Raw genomic sequence first — 9,206 nt, 5'->3', positions numbered from 1 at the left:
CAAAATCTTGTCAAGGTATGTACTCATTGAAAAACTTATCAAGCGTCTTGATCTATCTCTATAGATCTTGATGCTCAATATGTAAGCAGCTTCACCGAGGTCTTTCTTTGAAAAACTCCTTTCAAACATTCCTTTATGCTTTGAGGAATAATTCTACATTATCTCCGATCAACAATATGTCATTCACATATACTTGTCAGAAATGATGTAGTGTTCCCACTCACTTTCTTGTAAATACAGGCTTCACCGCAAGTCTGTATAAAACTATATGCTTTGATCAACTTATCAAAGCGTATATTCCAACTCCGAGATGCTTGCACCAGTCCATAGATGGATCGCTGGAGCTTGTATATTTTGTTAGCACCTTTAGGATTGACAAAACCTTCTGGTTGCATCAGATACAACTCTTCTTTAATAAATCCATTAAGGAATGCAGTTTTGTTTATCCATTTGTCAGATTTCATAAAATGCGGCAATTGCTAACATGATTCGGACATACTTAAGCATAGATACGAGTGAGAAACTCTCATCGTAGTCAACACCTTGAACTTGTCGAAAACCTTTTTGCAACAATTCTAGCTTTGTAGACGGTAACACTACTATCAGCATCTGTCTTCCTCTTGAAGATCCATTTAATCTCAATGGCTTGCCGATCAATGGGCAAGTCAATCAAAGTCCATACTTTGTTCTCATACATGGATCTCATCTCAGATTTCATGGACTCAAGCCATTTTGTGGAATCTGGGCTCATCATCGCTTCCTCATAGTTCATAGGCTCGTCATGGTCAATTAACATGACCTCCAGAACAGGATTACCGTACCACTCTGGTGCGGATCTCACTCTGGTTTACCTACGAGGTTCGGTAGTAACTTGATCTGAAGTTACATGATCATCATCATTAGCTTCCTCACTAATCGGTGTAGTAGTCACAGGAACAGATTTCTGTGATGAACTACTTTCCAATAAGGGAGCAGGTACAGTTACCTCATCAAGTTCTACTTTCCTCCCACTCACTTCTTTCGAGAGAAACTCCTTCTCTAGAAAGGATCCATTCTCAGCAATGAATATCTTGCCTTCGGATCTGTGATAGAAGGTGTACCCAACATTTTCTTTTGGGTATCCTATGAAGATGCACTTCTCTGATTTGGGTTCGAGCTTATCAGGTTGAAATTTTTTCACATAAGCATTGCAACCTCAAACTTTAAGAAACGACAGCTTATGTTTCTTGCCAAACCATAGTTCATACGGTGTCGTCTCAACAGATTTAGATGGTGCCCTATTTAACGTGAATGTAGCTGTCTCTAATGCATAACCCCAAAACGATAGTGGTAAATTGGTAAGATACGTCATAGATCGCACCATATCTAATAAAGTACGGTTACGACATTCAGACACACCATTACACTGTGGTGTTCCAGGTGGCGTGAGTAGTGAAACTATTTCACATTGTTTTAACTGAAGGCCAAACTCGTAACTCAAATATTTTACTTCTGCGATCATATCGTAGAAACTTTTATTTTTGTTACGATGATTCTCCACTTCACTCTGAAATTCTTTGAACTTTTCAAATGTTTCAGACTTGTGTTTCATCAAGTAGATATACTCATATATGCTCAAATCATCTGTGAAGATCAGAAAATAATGATACCTGCCGCGAGCCTCAATATTCATCGGACCACATACATCAGTATGTATGATTTCCAACAAATCTTTTGCTCGCTCCATTGTTCCGGAGAACGGAGTCTTAGTCATCTTGCCCATGAGGCATGGTTCACAAGCATCAACTGATTCATAATCAAGTGATTTCAAAAGCCCATCAGCATGGATTTTCTTCATGCGCTTTACACCAATATGACCTAAACGGCATTGCCACAAATAAGTTGCACTATCATTATTAACTTTGCATCTTTTGGCTTCAATATTATGAAAATGTGTATCACCACGATCGAGATCCAACAACCCATTTTCATTGGGTGTATGACCATAGAAGGTTTTATTCATGTAAACAGAACAACAATTATTCTCTAACTTACATGAATAACTGTATTGCAATAAACATGATCCAATCATATTCACGCTCAACGCAAACACTAAATAACATTTATTTTAGGTTTCACACTAATCCCGAAAGTATAGAGAGTGTGCGATGATGATCATATCAATCTTGGAACCATTTCCAATACACATCGTCACTTCACCCTTAACTAGTCTCTGTTCATTCTGCAACTCCCGTTTCGAGTTACTATTCTTAGCAACTGAACTAGTATCAAATACTGAGGGGTTTCTATAAACACTAGTAAAGTACACATCAATAACATGTATATCAAATATACCTATGTTCACTTTGCCATCCTTCTTATCCGCCAATTACTTGGGGTAGTTCCACTTCCAGTGACCAGTCCCTTTGCAGTAGAAGCACTCAGTTTCAGGCTTAGGTCCAGACTTGGGTTTTTCACTTGAGCAGCAACTTGCTTGCCGTTCTTCTTGAAGTTCCCCTTTCTTCCCTTTGTCCCTTTACTTGAAACTAGTGGTTTTTGTTTACCATCAACACTTGATGCTTTTCTTGATTTCTACCTTCGTCGATTTCAGCATCACGAAGAGCTTGGGAATCGTTTCCGTTATCCCTTGCATATTATAGTTCATCACGAAGTTCTACTAACTTGGTGATGGTGACTAGAGAATTCTGTCAATCACTATTTTATCTGGAAGATTAACTCCCACTTGATTCAAGCGATTGTAGTACCCAGACAAACAGAGCACATGCTCACTGCTTGAGCTATTCTCCTCCATCTTTTAGCTATAGAACTTGTTGGAGACTTCATATCTCTCAACTCGGGTATTTATTTGAAATATTAACTTCAACTCCTAGAACCTCATATGGTCCATGACGTTCAAAACGTCTTTGAAGTCCCGATTCTAAGCCGTTTAAGCATGGTGCACTAAACTATCAAGTAGTCATCATATTGTGCTAGCCAAACGTTCATAACATCTGCATCTGCTCCTGCAATAGGTTTGTCGCCTAGCGGTGCATCAAGGACATAATTCTTCTGTGTAGCAATGAGGATAAACCTCATATCGGGGATCCAATCTGCATCATTGCTACTAACATCTTTCAACTTAGTTTTCTCTAGGAACATATCAAAAATAAAACAGGGGAGCTAAACGCGAGCTATTGATCTATAACATAGATATGCTAATACTACTAGGACTAAGTTCATGATAATTTAAGTTCAATTAATCATATTACTTAAGAACTCCCACTTAGATAGACATCTCTCTAATCCTCTAAGTGATCACGTGATCCATATCAACTAAACCATGTTCGATCAACACGTGAGATGGAGTAGTTTCAATGGTGAACATCACTATGTTGATCATATCTACTATATGATTCACGCTCGACCTTTCGGCCTCCGTGTTCCGAGGCCATATCTGTTATATGCTAGGCTCGTCAAGTTTAACCCGAGTATTCCGCGTGTGCAACTGTTTTGCACCCGTTGTATTTGAACGTAGAGCCTATCACACTCGATCATCACGTGGTGTCTCAGCACGAATAACTTTCGCAACGGTGCATACTCAGGGAGAACACTTTTATCTTGAAATTTAGTGATAGATCATCTTATAAAGCTACCGCCGAACTAAGCAAAATAAGATGTATAAAAGATAAACATCACATGCAATCAAAATATGTGACATGATATGGCCATCATCATCTTGTGCCCTTGATCTCCATCTCCAAAGCATCGTCATGATTTCCATTGTCATCGGCATGACACCATGATCTCCATCATCTTGATCTATATCAATGTGTCGTCACATGGTCGTCTCGCCAACTATTGCTCTTGCAACTATTGCTATCGCATAGCGATAATGTAAAGCAATTATTTGGCGCTTGCATCTTATGCAATAAAGAGACAACCATAAGGCTTCTGCCAGTTGCCGATAACTTCAACAAAACATGATCATCTTATACAACAACTTATATCTCATCACGTCTTGACCATATCACATCACAACATGCCCTGCAAAAACAAGTTAGACGTCCTCTACTTTGTTGTTGCAAGTTTTACGTGGCTGCTACGGGTTGAGCAAGAACCGTTCTTACCTACGCATCAAAACCACAACGATAGTTTGTCAAGTTAGTGCTATTTTAACCTTCTCAAGGACTGGGCGTAGCCAAACTTGGTTCAACTAAAGTTGGAGAAACTGACACCCGCTAGTCACCTGTGTGCATAGCACGGCGGTAAAACCAGTCTCGCGTAAGCGTACGCGTAATGTCGGTCCGGGTCACTTCATCCAACAATACCGCCGAACCAAAGTATGACATGCTGGTAAGCAGTATGACTTATATCACCCACAACTCACTTGTGTTCTACTCGTGCATATAACATCAACGCATAAAACCTGGCTCGGGTGCCACTGTTGGGGAACATAGTAATTTCAAAAATTTCCTACGCACACGCAAGATCATGGTGATGCATAGCAACGAGAGGGGAGAGTGTGTCCACGTACCCTCGTAGACCGAAAGCGGAAGCGTTATCACAACGCGGTTGATGTAGTCGTACGTCTTCATGATCCGACCGATCAAGTACCGAACGCATGACACCTCCGAGTTCTGCACACGTTCAACTCGATGATGTCCCTCGAACTCCGATCCAGCCGAGTGTTGAGGGAGAGTTTCGTCAGCACGACGGCATGGTGATGATGATGATGATGTTCTACCGACGCAGGGCTTCGCCTAAGCACCGCTACGATATGACCGAGGTGGATTATGGTGGAGGGGGGCACCGCACACGGCTAAGAGATCCAAGGGATCAATTGTTGTGTCTTTGGGGTGCCCCCTGCCCCCGTATATAAAGGAGTGGAGGAGGGGGAGGGCCGTCCCTCTCTATGGCGCACCCTAGGGGAGTCCTACTCCCACCGGGAGTAGGATTCCCTTTTTCCTAGTAGAACTAGGAGCCCTTCCATGTAGTAGGAGTAGGAGGGAAGGAAAGGGGAGGGAAAGAAGAAGGAAGGAAGGGGGCGCCCCCCTCCCTAGTCCAATTCGGACCAGCCCATGGGGAGGGGTGCGGCCACCCTTTGAGGCCTTTCTCTCCTTTTCCGTATGGCCCATTAAGGCCCAATACGAATTCCCGTAACTCCCCCGTCCTCCCAAAAATACCTGAATCACTCGGAACCTTTCCGATGTCCGAATATAGTCGTCCAATATATCGATCTTGACGTCTCGACCATTTCGAGACTCCTCGTCACGTCCCCGATCTCATCCGGGACTCCGAACTCCTTCGGTACATCAAAACACATAAACTCATAATATAGCCGTCATCGAACTTTAAGCGTGCGGACCCTACGGGTTCGAGAACTATGTAGACATGACCGAGACACGTCTCCGGTCAATAAACAATAGCGGAACCTGGATGCTCATATTGGCTCCTACATATTCTACGAAGATCTTTATCGGTCAAACCGCATAACAACATACGTTGTTCCCTTTGTCATCGGTATGTTACTTGCCCGAGATTCGATCGTCGGTATCTCAGTACCTAGTTCAATCTCGTTACCGGCAAGTCTCTTTACTCGTTCCGTAACACATCATCCCGCAACTAACTCATTAGTTGCAATGCGTGCAAGGCTTATAGTGATGTGCATTACCGAGTGGGCCCAGAGATACCTCTCCGACAATCGGAGTGACAAATCCTAATCTCGAAATACGCCAACCCAACAAGTACCTTAGAAGACACCTGTAGAGCACCTTTATAATCACCCAGTTATGTTATGACGTTTGGTAGCACACAAAGTGTTCCTCCGGTAAACGGGAGTTGGATAATCTCATAGTCATAGGAACATGTATAAGTCATGAAGAAAGCAATAGCAACAAACTAAACGATCAAGTGCTATGCTAACGGAATGGGTCAAGTCAATCACATCATTCTCTAATGATGTGACCCCGTTAATCAAATGACAACTCATGTCTATGGCCAGGAAACTTAACCATCTTTGATTCAACGAGCTAGTCAAGTAGAGGCATACTAGTCACATACTGTTTGTCTATGTATTCACACATGTATTATGTTTCCGGTTAATACAATTCTAGCATGAATAATAAACATTTATCATGATATAAGGAAATAAATAATAACTTTATTATTGCCTCTAGGGCATATTTCCTTCATATGGAACACGAAATACCAAAAAAATTACGTGTACTTTCTGCTCATGGAGATGGGGAACCTGTAAGTGCATCTAGTGCCCCTTAGTGATTTTGGTGTATTGAAGACTTATAGATTAAGGGACTAATGCATTTGTGAGTGTACACAGGTCTATAAGTCTATGAGGAGTTTGATATTTACAGAGAAAGTCGACCCCTAAAAATGAAGTTCTTTGACTGAAGACTTTGGATTTCTGAATACTTTCTGAAGACTTTGAAAGTGAAGAAATTGGTGTGACCTTGAAGACTTGGTATTCATTCGAGGAACATGAAGCGTGAAGAATTTTGTTTTCGTAGTTTCATTTTCTCTTTCTTGAGTCATAGGAAACACCGTACTGTTAAAGGGGGTCAAGGAAATACTAAGGAAAAATTTCCATGTGATGCTCAACTCAAAATCCTACAGCTACCAATCCCTTTGAGTGAACCCATTGGAAATCTCATACAATCCAGTCATATTCTTCAGTGACAGAGACGAAGTTCTTCTGGTCTCTGAGGAATTTGTTCTGACTGAGGAGTTAGAAATTCGCCAGTGCGGATTGTCTACACAGTGAGGAACATGATAGCCCTGAGGATTTTGCTACTCAAAATTCTGACCGTTGCTGTGCTATGCGCCAGCTGTCCCAAAATATCTATCCACCTAACGGTCATATCATTCAAGGGCATTTATGTCTTATCATGTCGGGCTGCTCCCTAGGCTATAAATAGCCGCCCCCTAAAACCACTAGCTGGTTGGCTGCTCCGAGAGAAACTGACACTTGTCATTTGAGAGCAACCCATCCTCCGAGGACTTTGAGCGAAAATCATCAAGTGAGGAAAAACCCAAACCCAAACACCTACAAACCCCAAGTGATTGAGCATCACTGAAGAGATTGATCCTGCGTGGATCCGACGCTTGTTACCTTTGAAGACTGTGCTTCTTCCAGACGGTTAGGCGTCATGGTCTAGAGCATCCAAGAGGAATTATGGATCGCCGAGTGACCAAGTTTGTGAAGGTTCGGAAGTCACCTGAAGACTTACCACGAGTGATTGGACGAGGTCTGTGTGACCTTAGTTCAAGGAGAATACGGTGAGGACTTGGTGTCCTGAGCTGCGTGTTCAGGATTGGGTGTCCGCCTGTCCGGGACTGTGTGTCCTCGACTTTAAATACTCAGCCTCTCACACCAGACGTACAACTGAGACAACAGTTGGAACTGGTCTACCAAATCATTGTCTTCACCAAGCTTACTGGTTCTATTTCCTCAACTCTTTCATTTCCTCATAACTGTGTTGTGTGTTTGTTCATATCTGTGTTCGAAGACTTTGACTGAAGACTTCCTCAATTTCCTCAGTTCAATTTCTTCAGTCTGTTTGTCTTCATCCTGTGTTATCCTGTGCTTACGCTTCCTGTACTCTGTGCCTGTCTTCATTTCATCATGATGACTATGCTTGTATTCTGTTATGTTTACTTTTGAGTACTTATTCCGCTGCTAATAGTTCTTCGCTAAGGAATTTCCTCACCGGGAAATTCCTCAGTGAAGAATTTCATAAAAATCGCCTATTCACCCCCCTCTAGTCGATATAACGCACTTTCAATTGGTATCAGAGCAACGTACTCCCTTGTTCTGTGTGATTTTGGTTTAACCACCTGGAGTTTTAGTTATGTCGACCGCAGGTACGAAGAAAGTTACATGCCCCATCTTTGACGGTCATGAGTATCCCAAGTGGAAGGCCATGATGAAGAAGCGCCTCATGGCGATGAACAGCGAGCTGTGGACCATCACTGAGATTGGTCTGACCGATCTGTGCAAGATGGCGGAAGCAGATGACATTCGCAAGTACACTCTTCTCAACTTCACAGCGAAGGACGTCATCTGCTCCTGTCTGTCTCAAAATCAGTTCAGGAATATCATGCATCTCGATCATGCGAAGCTTATCTGGGACCGTCTCTCTGAGGTCTATGAAGGTCATCAAACCTGTCATGATCCTTGGTTTGAGGACTTCAAGGAATCTCTCAAAGCGATGACATTCGAACCAGAATCATCATCTTCTGCATCATGCCTTATGGCAAAAGATGATAAGGTAACTGAATGCTACCTATCCGAGTCTAGTGATGATGAATCTGGTGATGAATTTGGACCCAACTATGTCAAACTTGCTTCCCTTGCCACTAAACAACAAAGAGCTTTGGAAAAAGTTCACTACATGCTAAATAAGAGCGATGATATGTTGGGTGAAGAAATGGATCGGTCAAAAGCTTTGGCTGAAAGTCTTCAGAGACTTCATACTAAGTATGACACCCTTCAAGATCATCATAACACTCTCTTATCTGATCATGAGAAGCTTTCTTATGAATTTCTTCAAAGAAAGCAAGACCTTGAGAAGCTAAGAGTGAGTTATGAAGATCTTCAGAAGGAGCGCGATTCATTACTTGCTCAACAAATCAGCGCTTCTCAGGAAGAATTTGTTCCTCCTTGTTTGAAATGCATTGAACGTGAATCTGTTAATTTATTCACCTGAATGTTCAAATGCTGCTAATGTTTCAAGTTCTTCACATGCCTCTACTATCACTAGTTCCTCATCTGAGGACACTGCTAGTATCACTGATGATGCAGGGCTGAAGGAATTGTACATGACAGGCATGTACAAAAGCCTCAAAGAGCATCAGACTCTTTGTGATGTGCTTAAAAAGCAGATCCTCAACAGGAACCCTAGGAAAGAGGGTATTGCCTTTGAGAGGAAACTCAATGTTGATGGTACATATTGGAAGCCTAAGCAGTACCCCAAAACTACATGGGTTGCTGCAAAGGGACCTCTAGTTGATCCATCTAACTTATATGGATTTGCATGTGAATCTCCTCATTCTGATGATGAGTCATTTGACTCCAACTATAGACTATTCAAAAATCAGAATGGTGAAGTATTTGCTAGATATGTTGGCACTAACTGCAAGAACGGCCCCCCTATGAAGAAAATATGGGTTCCCAAAAGATGCCTTGAAAATCTTCATGTGAATGTCATCAT

Source organism: Triticum urartu, chromosome 1A (genome assembly GCF_056163025.1).
Source record: "Triticum urartu cultivar PI428250 chromosome 1A, HENAU_Tu73, whole genome shotgun sequence".
Classification (NCBI taxonomy): domain Eukaryota; kingdom Viridiplantae; phylum Streptophyta; class Magnoliopsida; order Poales; family Poaceae; genus Triticum; species Triticum urartu.
This window is presented reverse-complemented; position numbering follows the sequence as displayed.